Source organism: Heterocephalus glaber, unplaced genomic scaffold, assembly GCF_053883595.1.
Source record: "Heterocephalus glaber isolate CG9 unplaced genomic scaffold, H.glaber_assembly_v1.0 deba00000331, whole genome shotgun sequence".
In the NCBI taxonomy this organism is placed as follows: Eukaryota; Metazoa; Chordata; class Mammalia; order Rodentia; family Bathyergidae; genus Heterocephalus; species Heterocephalus glaber.
The window spans coordinates 12,688,027-12,700,311 of NW_028258142.1; the positions used below are offsets into that span (position 1 = coordinate 12,688,027).

The 12,285-nt window shown below is 36.0% G+C and overlaps 1 long non-coding RNA gene across 2 annotated transcripts in view; it reads left to right on the forward strand.

Moving 5' to 3' along the window:
- The window catches only part of LOC147830034 (uncharacterized), a 64,097-nt gene that overhangs the window by 4,840 nt on the left and 46,972 nt on the right, over positions 1 to 12,285 (forward strand). For both annotated transcript variants that reach the window (XR_015442563.1, XR_015442561.1), the window contains exons 2-3: positions 9,134 to 9,499; positions 10,714 to 10,806. This is a non-coding gene — a long non-coding RNA (uncharacterized LOC147830034). The remainder of the gene's footprint in view (positions 1 to 9,133; positions 9,500 to 10,713; positions 10,807 to 12,285) is intronic.

Genomic DNA, 12,285 nt, shown 5'->3' on the forward strand with positions numbered 1-12,285 from the left:
GTGCAAGGATGATTCAAGTTTATTAAATTTAATCAGTGTAATGAACCACATTAAGAGAATTAAGAAGAAAACCACAAGATTATCTCAACTTAGAAAAACAATTGACTAAATTCACATCATTTCATGATAAAAGCCGTCAACAAACTAGGAATGGAAGTATTTACCAAGGGCTGGGGAGGAGGGTGAAAGGGTGATCATTGTCTAATGCATAGTTTCAGATTTTTCAGGTTTGAAAAAGTGACATAAATTTATTTTGCAACAATGTAAATATACTTAACACTACTGAACTGTACACTTAGAATTATTAAGATGGTTAAAGTAAAATTAAATAGACAAGGATGTTGTTAGTAGAGAGATTATTTTAAAGATGCAACTTTAAGTCAAAATTATATTGCAAGACACAGCTGCAGCTTAATCCTTTCTCACACTGAGCATTACACTGGCTCCCACATAGTAAGAGCGGCTCAGAGATGGCTGGGGTTTTCATTTGACAGATGCATATGCTGACGCTGTGACCTCTTACCAAGTGGCCTGAGCATATGCAGTCTCCTCTGGAGTGAGGCCACTACTTAGTCCTGCATCCTCCTAGAGCATTTACTGGCCCCAGGAATGCTTTCCCCATGGAGTCTCTCCTTTAGCTTCATCCTCGGTGCTCAGCAGTTTCTGGGCAGCTGACCCTGAGGTAGCCATCTGTCTCTGATGTACAGCAGCACTATCTGTGTCCTGTCACTACGTGAGTCACCATAGCATAATAGAGATACTTTTAGTCAAAGAAGTAAGAATAAAATTATAGACAAAGACTCTCCATGGCTCTATAGAAGCATAGAGCATCCAAATGCTAGGTAAGGCATATTTTTAGAAATCAATGAAAATATTTCAAACGCTACAGGCTTTCTACTGAGAAGATATTCTGAATTGCAAGATTTATGAGCTGTAAATAAAGTACAAATTGTTCAGAAAAGGTATCTGGAAAATAAAATTCCAACCATTAAAGTATTTAGTTACAGTTTACCTTGTTTATTTTTTGTGGTAAACAAGATTGAACCCAGGACATTTGCCCTGAGCTACATCACCAGCCCTTTTTTATTGTTATTTGGAAACAAGATCTTACAGAGTCTCTAAATTACCCAGGCTGAGCTTGAATTTATAATCCTCCTGCCTCAACCTCCCAGAATGTTAGGATTACAGGAAAGTCCTTGCCCCTCCTCTTCAGTTTTTCTCGTGATTGTGTTGTAGAGAAAGTTACATAAATATTTGCTATTATTTATTGATTAGTATAACCAAATTTAATGTATACCTAACTTATTAAATAACTTTTTAATGACTCTAATTGTATTATATGCTCATTGTTGAAAATTCAAGAAATGTAGAAAGCTATAGAGAAGAAGAAATAAAAATATCCTTTCTTGGAAAAAGATTAGTTTTCAGTGAAAATAGGAATTTCCTCAGAGGAGCGTACAGCAGATGATTTATTGTCAGACCTGAAAGGCCTTAAAACTGTGGGAAGGGAGGCTTCATTCTTCCCCTGGAGTGAACTTCAGGTCAGCTGAAGACCCTCATGTGGATGGATGGTAGTGGATTTGTTAAGGATGAAAACCTATCACCTATCTCTTGTCCTGTGAGTCCCGCCTTCAACACTCAAAGGACCACAAATTTAATCCTTTCATGGTCCCAAATAACCAGGAGCTGTAAACAATTATCATTGTTGGGGTATCATTGTTCTTAAAACAAGTTTTGTACTTCATTAAAACCCATGGACACTTGGGAGAAGTAGAGGAGGATTTTTGTTAGCCTTTGTACAAGTTAAGGTTTTTCAAAGAAACAAATCAATGGGATTTATGTGTCTCTGCCTCTGCCTCTATCACTATTTTTATCTCTCTATACACAAATTTGTTGATAAAATCTATCATCCATATTCTATCAATCTATCTAAAGAAAGAGGAGAGGTTGAAGGGAGGGTAGAGGAAGGGGGAAAAATAAGAACCAAGAGAGTATGTAAAGGTGCCTATCTCCAATGATGCATGTCATTATGTTGGACACCTAAAATGTACCAATAAAAGGATATACAAAAAAATAAAAGAAAGAAAGAGGAGAAAGAGATGGTGTATGTGTGTGTGTGTGTGTGTGGTACTAGAGATTGAACCTAGGGCCTTTGCACTGAGCTACATACCTAGACCCTCCCCTCGCTTTTTTAGATCAAGTCTTGTCAAGTTGCCCAGGCTGGGCTTGAACTCACAGACTTTCTACTTCAGCCTTCCGGAGTGCTGTTATTACAGATGAGCACCACCACAATTACTGAGATGGATTTTAAAGAGATATCAATCAGTTACGTGACTATGAAGGCTGTCAAGTTCAAAATTTGAGGCAGGGCTTGTGGGCCTACCAGAGAAGAAGAGCTAATGTTGAACTTCAAGTCTGCAGATCATTTGCCTTGCTCAGGGGAGGACAGCTTTTGTTCTGAACATGTTTCCAGAACATCAGATGAGGCACACCTACATTTGGGAGAGCAAACCATTTTACTAAAAGTTCATAGATTTAAATGTAAATATTATATAGAAACATTCCCATAGAAATATCCATAATAGTGTTTGACCAAATATCTGGGCACTGTGGCCCAGCCAGTTTGGCATGCAAAATCATCCATCAAACACTGGAGAGGGGAACTGATGCAGAGAGAGCAGCTCCAGCTGGAAAGCATGAGGTTTCCTGTGGGCTTTGGGAGATTGGATGTCTGGAAAAGATGATGTATAACCATGGGGATAGATTCCTGGAATCAATAAAGCAATCCTTGGGAATCCACTGAAATTCCTACCAAATTAGTAGAGGAAAGAACAAACTTCTGAACATAAGGAGAAATGTTCAGAAAAACATTGCTTTCTCAGTCATCCAGGCAACTTGGTTGTATGTGGTTATCAATTTTGTTTATTTATTACTTTAATAATATTTGGCTTAGAGAAAATCTGAACAGTAAAGATAATTTCCCCCAGAGTCAATTTAGAGTAGACAGTGACATGATACCTTATCATAGCCCAAGCCAATGTTATTTCCTGTATAAAAGCTTATTCATTTATATAAGCACAGTTTTGTCTTCAAAATCAAGAAATTATCAGAGACAAATATTGTGAGGTTTTGTTTGCTTGTTTGTTTTGGTATCAGGAATCAAACCCAGGGCCTCGTGCTTGCCAGGCAAGCATGGCACCACTGAGCTACATCCCTAGCCCCTATCATAAACAAGTATTACTGTATAGTTCTTAGATATTATGAAGTCTTTGCCAGTATTTGCCATAATATCCCTTGTAGCAAAGCATCCACGAATCCTGTCTTGTATTTGTCAATTTCCTTTAGTTGTCTTCAATTGCAACATTTCTTAAATTTTTCCTTAGTTTCATGATCTGGAAACTTTTGAAGATTAGGGACTGGGCCACTTCAGCAGGTGTCCCCGACTGTGGTTAGGTTGATGTTTCATTAGGATCAGAGTTGGGTTATAAATGCATCTTGGTTTGAGTTATTGTGACAGAAACCACAGGAAGGTGGCTTAACCAACAGGCATTTATTCCTCACAGATCTGGAGGTCAAGATCAGGAAGGAGGATCATGGTGGAGTTTGAGCGAAAGCTCCCTCTGGCTTGGAGATGCTGATTCTTCCTTGTATCTTCATAACAAAAAGAGGAGAAAGGAGCACTCAAGGGTCCCTTTCATACAGGTGCTAATTCCACTCAAGAGGGGTCCACTCTGAGGCCCTGATCATGGCCCCAAAGCTCCACTTCCTAACACTATCATGTAGGAAATTAAGATATCAACATATCAATTTGGGATGTTGTGTCAGATTCAAACCATGGCATAATGTTTGCCAGTCAGAGAAGGGATGCTTTCTTATTGCACCCAATCATGGGAACACCTTGTCCCATAGAGTAGAAGGAATACTTGATTAGGTGATGCCTACCTAGCTCTTCCTTTGTAAAACTGTTATTTTCTGCTCTTTGATGAAATAATTATTGCATTTGCTTTGAACAGTGCTGGGTTTTACTATAGAATGAATTGTGAATATTTTTTGATCTTAAAATTTCAAAAGAATTTAATGCTGTATAAGATTCTATTGTCTGAACATACCATTGTGTGTGTGCAGTTATACTTCTGAATATTTAACTTAGCAGTGTTATCATTACTAACAATAATGGAACAACTTTTAATGATAACTTCAACCAGTAATTATTATTTTAAAGTAGAGATTTTTACATTAGCATTTTTCTGAGTGACACAAATGCAGGGAAAACACTAATATGCAATTGAGAGGTTGTAAAACAGAGCTTCTAAGGGCTATTTAAACGAAGCTATAAAAGTTATTAGATATATGAAACATTACAGATAATTCAATTGCTTTAATGTCCAACTTTGTCTTTAAAATAAATTATTCAAAACATTAGGGAATTCATTTCGAGAAAATGAGAGGATAAATTGTTCAAAGAAGAAAAATAAACATGTAAAACATGTTATGCAAGTGTTGCACATTTGGAAGTTTGTAGACTAAAGCTACATGAGGAAGTCTCTTGTTGTGCAGTTTAATCTCCCTCAGTAGTAGGGAGCAATTCTCCACAGCCATCTCTAGATGTTATTGCAGCAGCTTACAACACTGGTGGGAGCTTTTCATCTTCTCTCTAAAATGATTACTGACTTCTTAGCTGTTGCTGCAGGCAACTTACTAAATGAAATGGTTCCATGTCAGGGGTTAAATATTGAAAGTTTTAGCAACAAAAAAGGTTGCAAAATTATCTTTAAGTAAATCACTGGGCCCTTGAAAGCTTTTTCTCTAAAATAACAAAAGAATGAATAAAAATTAGGTATTTCATAAAAGGATAAAATAATTTATGTGTGATGAAGAGCATTCTGTTTATGTAAATAGAAAAATAATATCATGGAGAAGAATAATAAGGTATGTTTTCTTAACTTCTTGAATGTTAATTATGACTTGGAATATTCAAATATTTCTTTTGTACACTCTCTTATGGGTTTCTTTGCATGTTTTCATAAGTGTAATACACACATTGGAAAACTTAGGCATTTAAGTTTATGAGATAGTATAAATCTCAGGAGCTTTTGTGAGGTGAAATAAAGACCTGCAAAGAAAAGCTTTCTTCTTAGGGGTTATCTCCACTACTTTTTGGAAAACATCTTGTATATTTTCAGACATTGTATGCATGGGTACTGCATGAGCATTTTCTCACTATGTTTCTTATCACTGCTCAGTGAAGAGCAATCTCTCACCAAAAATGTAGCAGGTAACTATACAGTAAAAACATTTTTGTACAGTTTCTTACCATTTAAATATCTTAAACCAAATATTTGTTTTCCTAATAAAAGGATAAAATTTTTAAAATTATAAACTTAGTCCTTAATGTTTCTGGAAATGTATCTTGCTTTGAAATGTAGAAGACTATTGAAAGTACTATTGCTTGCCTTAAGAAAAGCACTACTGTTAAAACTCAAATTAATTTAGATTTGGATGTATCTTGCATGAAACTATTATCCCCTACTTATTTAATACACACATATATTCTCTCTTTCTCACACACACACATTGAATGTACTATACACAAAATATTCAGGATCAGACATATTTCAGTTTTCATAGTTTTTCAGAAATTGAGATATTGAATATATACATATTGAGATATCTTGGCAATAGGGCCCAGTCTAATGGAATTCATTTATGTTTCACATACATCTTATCTACTTTTCCTGAAAGTAACTCAATACATTTTTTAAAATAATTTTGTATATTGAAGAAATTTCATGTACTTTGAAATAGGAAGCAAAGGTGATACTACCTCAAGCCGTCCATGTTTGAGAACGATATGCTGCAGCTGAAGGGGGCTGGGAGAGCCTTTTTCCACTTTGAGATGCTAAATAAACTGCATGTTTTATGCTTGTGTGTTAACTGTGATCTGTCACATGAGGTCAGGTGTGGAATTTTTCACCTGTAGCATCTTGTCAGTAATCAAAAGTTTTTAGATTTTGGAGCATTTTGGATTTCAGATTTTTGGATTAGAAACATTCAGTCTCTCTCTCTCTCCATATATATATCTTACAAACATATATATACTTTTATTATTCAGCAAACATAGTAAGAAGACAATTATTAAACTTACTGATTTTCATTTTTATCTCTAATTATGTATTATTTAATAAGATCATCACAAATTTTAGCTGACCATAAATTTTGTGGAATTAATTCAAAGTTAATCCATTGGATTATAAATAATATGTAGGTTTTATTCAGTTTAAAATAATCTTTCTTTTCCATATCCCTATTTAACTAAAATGATAAAGAAACTAATACAATAGGAGATACAGACAGTATGATTATTACTCAGTTTCAGTTGCTTGATATGAAAATATTTGGAAATTTAGTCATGGATTTAAAAAAAATCAGTACTGTTATATTTACTTAAGAATGAGAAGGAATAATTAATATAGAAGCAGGAATTTCAGGAACACAATTATTCCTTCTCTTAAAGCAGAAATAGTTGGGGTTTTCCAACTATTTACTCTCCACATGTTTGTAGTAGAATCTTCCGCAGATTGGGTAGATGACGCAGCAAGCTGAGGCTATACCCCAATACCAACAATGTGTGTAATACGTAACAATTCATAAGCAAGCACTAATTGCTGAGCCAAGATATTATATGCTATGCTCACTTATCTTTAAGCCTCAAAAGATCATATGTGTTGATATCATTATTCCCATTTTTGAACAATATAATGGATTCATAGAGGCTGGATAATTTGTCCCAAGCTCATACATTTTCGTGAATTTGTGAAATTAAGAGCCTCGTTATTCTTCCCCTAAAACTGTTTTCTTCTACACTGAGTTGGGCCAGAACTTCTTTTGATTAAAAAGAAAAAGGAATGAGAAAAGACTACAGAACAATGATGTGAAACCTGTCTGGGCAATTTCTTTTGCTCTGTGAAAATAGAACACACAGAACATATGGTGCCGTCAATGAATCTCATAGTGTTCTTATTTGGTTACTCACTCTGGGGAGAATACAAGGAAAATATTATTTAAATAGCCAAAGATTTGTTTTTAAACTTTTATGTTTGGAAGAAATGTTAATGTACCATAAAAGAGATAGATTTCTCATCAATCAATACAAGCAGTCATTTTGTGGTGATTATGGTGTGCACAGGACAAAGTCAGAACTAATTCATAGATTCTGTGCTGGTGAAGAAGAGGAGTTTATGTCCAGACATTTTTCTTTTAGTGAAATAAAAACATAAGGAAAAGTTCATAAATGTGTAGCTTAATGATTTGCAAAAAAGTGGGAAATGGAATGTTACTAATATGTGAGAATCCTCCTGTTGAGGCCGGAGATGCCTACAGAGTCCCCGCAGTCCCGGGCCTGACTCTCCCGACCACGACCACGCAAAAGGTTGTGGAAGAATCAGATAGAGATCGAAAGCGTAGAAGCAAAGTTGTACTTTTATTCGGCAGCATGCAAGTGTACAGCCTGCCTTTTCTCAGTGAGACAGGCAGAGGTACCTGAAAGGGAGTCACCGTTGAAGGGGGATCGATGAATTGATTTTATCATGGCCGGGGGCCTACCTTGTCTCTGAGCTGAGGGTGCCCCTACTTGATTGGCTGATTGGTTGATATGGCTTGTTACTAGGGAAGGGGTCGTGGGGGCTTTCACACCTTAGGGTCAACTTTCTTTTTTTTCTTTTTGATCTTAGCAAACCAAGCTTTTGCAGGGTACAGAGTAAAGAGGAAATGTGACAGCAGGCTGTCAGCGTTTTGCAGGTGGTCAAGCCTGTTCTGCCACCTATCTAAAAACTCCTTCCAGGGGTGGGGGATCCATCTTTCCCTGCCTATGAGTCTCTATCCCTACACTCCTGTGAGCCCTGTCCAATTACAACCTGATCCCTCCCTTGTAAAAGTTACCTCTGTCCTCTGCATTGCAGTACTTTTGTTTTGTTTTATAATTTTTCCATTTAATTGTGCATTCAAAAGGACTTTAGTGTCTCTTGGCTTACAAGCAGTGTGTTTTGTCATGTGCAGAAGTTATCCATGTATGCGTTCATTTTCATGTAATATAATATTTCTTTGCATTAGTATATAGCATTTCATGAGCACAGCTAATTTGTTCAGTTGTTGTTGGATAATATTTGAGTTTTTTTCAACTCTCATACCATTGTAAGTACTCCTCCTATAGATATTATTTTGTGTGGCTCTTGATACAGTTCTGTATGCACATTTGTACACCTAGTAATTGAATTGCTAGCTCAAACTATAGTGGATACTGTCAAACTGTTTTCTACTTTACACTAATCCCCAAAGCCTAAGGATTTCAGTTGCTCTGCACCTATGTAACACTTGATATTGTCAGTCTTTTTAAAGTAAGCCTTTATGATTGTTATAGTTTAGATCTAAAATGTCTCCTAAATGTCTCAGGTGTTTAGAGGTAGAGTTTTCACAGGCAACTGGAATGTGAGAACTCTTCATGAGTGAATTAATGCCTTGATAATATAATAATTTAATGGTTTTACTGGGAGGTACTGGGAAGTTAGGAGGTGCCACCTAGTTGAAGGGAGTGGGTCGGGCTAGTGTGAATCTGAGGACTACATGTGGATACTGACCTCTTCCTTTCTGGCTCATTACCTTTTTCTGATTCCTGCCTCTCATGAGATAATCAGCTTCCTCTGTCACAATGTTTCTGCCTCCCTACAAGCCCAGAGTAATAGAACCAGCTGTCCACCGACTGAAACTCCTTTCATTGTGAGCCAAAATAAACACATCTTCCTTTGCTTTCCTCAGCTGTTGTGTCATAGAAACGAAAATCTTCTAACACACTGGTGATGGGAAAGAATATTTCACATTGGGTTTAATTTTTATTTTCTTGGTGAGTTATGATGTCCTAAATTTTTTCATATAGTTATTTCCCATTTAAACAATCTCTTTGTTAATACTGAGTTGTCCATGTGATTTATGAAGATTTATTTATATTCTACATGTAACACATTATTTATATATGATCTTTTCCTATAGTTTGCATTCTCACTATCTTAATAATGCCTTTCAATTGTATAGTTATTTGGCCAATGTGGAGTAACAAAATCTTCATTTATTCTATCACCAGAAACATCGAAAACACTGGCCAAAGAATATGAGACTTCATTGAACATCAAGCAGTAAAGTACACTGTTTCTTGATAAACAAAAACAAAACTGGTGAGCCCTGCAATAGGCCCAGCTTGCTGCACTGAGAAAGTTTCCTGGACTTTTCTTTCTAGGAAGGAAAGACTTAAGAAACACATGAAAGACTCCTTGAGAAACAAACACATGAAAGACTCTGTTGAGAAAACAGATCCCAGGATCCAGAGACATCAGTGGGACTAGGATTGGCGGGGCCAAACATGAAAGAGAGGGAGCTCATAGAGAGATCTCTGAAGGTATTTAAAAAGTCTCACTCAAGTATTCAGCTGAGCACTGATTGGAGCATGCAGGTAAGGAAGCAACCCCAAAAGGATGAGAAACATCTGTACATGGTGCTCACCCAGGGCAAATAAAACAGCCTGTTCTTATTAGCCAGGATGCAAATTTTGTAATTTACAGCTACACTTTTAAACATCTTGCCTCAATAATACACTGTAGTATACCAGTTAAATTTGAATTTCAGACAGTCAATAGCTATTAGTATTAATATGTACCAAATATCACATGACCATCACAAGTAGTGCTCCCAGGGGTATAAGTAAAATATTATCATATAAGTACATCCTAAACATAGCGTCAGATAGCCTTGCACTAAAACATTATTTAGCATAAAACTTAAATTCAGATGTAATGGAGTGTACTATATTTCTATTTACTAAATTTGGCAACTGTTCAAATAATTAACCTTTCAATGTGTACTACTCTGGTCTTGCCTAAAAAATGCTAAAAGTGAGATGCTAAAGGATCAAATTGCTTCTAAATTATCATGTTAATTATCATGAAAGAAACTTCAAGAATATCTATATGACAAAAGTATCCAATAGCCAGCATAGTAAAATATATAATATCTGGCATCTAGTTACAACTTAAAATGCATGTGAAGTGGAAACTATGCCCAAATTAGAAGAAAAATAATTTATTGTAACAAATGTATAATGAGCACAGATGTAAGATTAGCAGATAATATTATAACATTTATTTTAACTGTAAGATACTAGAGAAAGATTAGACATGTTAAAGAGAGCATCAGATGATTTTTAAAAGACTAAATTGAAATTTTATAGATGAACATTATACCCTCTGAGATAAAAATTCACTAGATTGTATTAACAGCAGAACAATCTTTGCAGAGGAAAAGATTAGTGAATTTGAAGAAAAAAATAAAAACTGTCTAAAATGAAACAGGGAAATAAAAGAATAAAAATAAAATTAAAGAGCCACAGTGTCCTGAACATTGACTTGAAACAATCTAAATATGTGTAATTAGAGTCCTTAGGAGAAGGGTGGAGACAGAAATTGAGTATGGAGGAAAAGGAATTGAATCTAGATAAGAAATTCTAATGGACCATAAGGAAGAATTTCTAATAGCTATGAAATTGGTTTACGATAAAATATGTTCTAGATTTGTTAGAGATAAACACTTAAAATCAGATTATGCCTTCCATGGCTGATTAGATTTAGTGACCTTTCATTATGTTAACCTAATTTCTCATTCTTTCTGCAGTTTATCGACATTTTATGCATGACTTTGGCTATATTTCCTCTCTCCCCAACTGATTTCCACCAGGTCTATTTGTCTTCCTGTGATCTTCTCCAGGTAAGTGTTACAGAGGCACCTTCAGTTCAGAGGACTGACAACTAAATTTGTCATTTCTCCAATGAACATTTCTAACTGATAGAAAATTTAGGCCTTTATTTAGATAGAAGAGGGTAATAACCCCTTCTGAAATTTGTTAAAATAATCTGTTTTAAGCATAGCATCTTTTGAATGATTGGGTCATTATGTTTTCTTTTATTTCATAAAAGAACACATGTTATGTATATTTTATTCATAAATTTTTTATAATTATAAATAGGATTCTAATCTACCTAACTTGAAACAAAGGAATGTGCAAATAACTTCAACTAAAGTAGAACATAATTAGTGATATCGAATCTCATTAAACTAAATATACTTTACATGATAATGTTTAAAAATAGTTTTTGGTTTTTTTCAAAAAATTTTTTTCCTCTCGGCATGACTGGGGATTGAATTTAGGGTCTTTGTAATGAACTACATACCCAGCCTATGTTAATTTTTTTTTGAGACAGGATCTTGCTAAGTCATTAAATTGTCCAGTCTGGGTTCAAACTTGTTATCCCAGAGAGCTGAAATAATACGCGTTGTCCACCACGCCAAGTTGGTTTTATTTAAAATGTTAAAATGCAACTAATAGCTTCCTCTCCATCTTAAAAATGCAGACAAATAAGGTAATGTATGAGTCTCCTGAAGTGGCAGCATATATAACAAACTAAAACAAATCTAAAAACTGTTTTATTTATTTTTTTACTTTTCAATATGTTAATCAATTAGAACACGATTACAGTATACACTATAATGCTTATGTTCCCATGTGGAGTTGGTACATGTACATAATACATTTTCTGCTTTGAATTTTTCTAGAGCCTCATTCATCTGTTTTGTTACTTCCTGTGCTATCAGTTCAGGGTGTCCAGGTGGTTGATTATCAGACTTTTCACCTCGTTTTCCCCAGAAATTGCCTTCTGTGGGGTGGAAGCCTGGGTTTGTGACTTGCTTAAATGTCTTTTCATTTTTGTTTTTGGTACTGTCAGGTATAAGTCAGTGAGTCCCAGTAAGCCAGTCACAGACCCGTGAGATTCAGACAGACTTCTGGCTGCAAGTCCCAAATTGAGCTCCCCGCCCGCCCGCAGAGCAGAACTCTCCAAGGCTCTACTACAGATTCCAGGTGTCTTTCCCCTGAAAATAGTCCAGGATCAAATGGGAGGTGATGATCCCCCCAACTTACCAAGTACGGCGGTCTGGTGTGCCTATATTGCAGAGATTATCTTCACTTTTCCAGTGGACTTCAGTTTCCATTAGGGAGCCTGAGAGAGGCCCTCTCTCTGCTGTTCACCTCTGCAACTCAGGACAATGGCCTTTATGTCATCCTGTGCCTCTGTAGTGTGGAACCGGGTAGCTGCACAGCCAAGAGGCCAGAGGCTGGGGGTGGGGGTGGGGCTGGCTGTTTTTTACAGGTGCTGATGGGCCTGCCGGCGGGGGCGGGGGGGGTGTGTC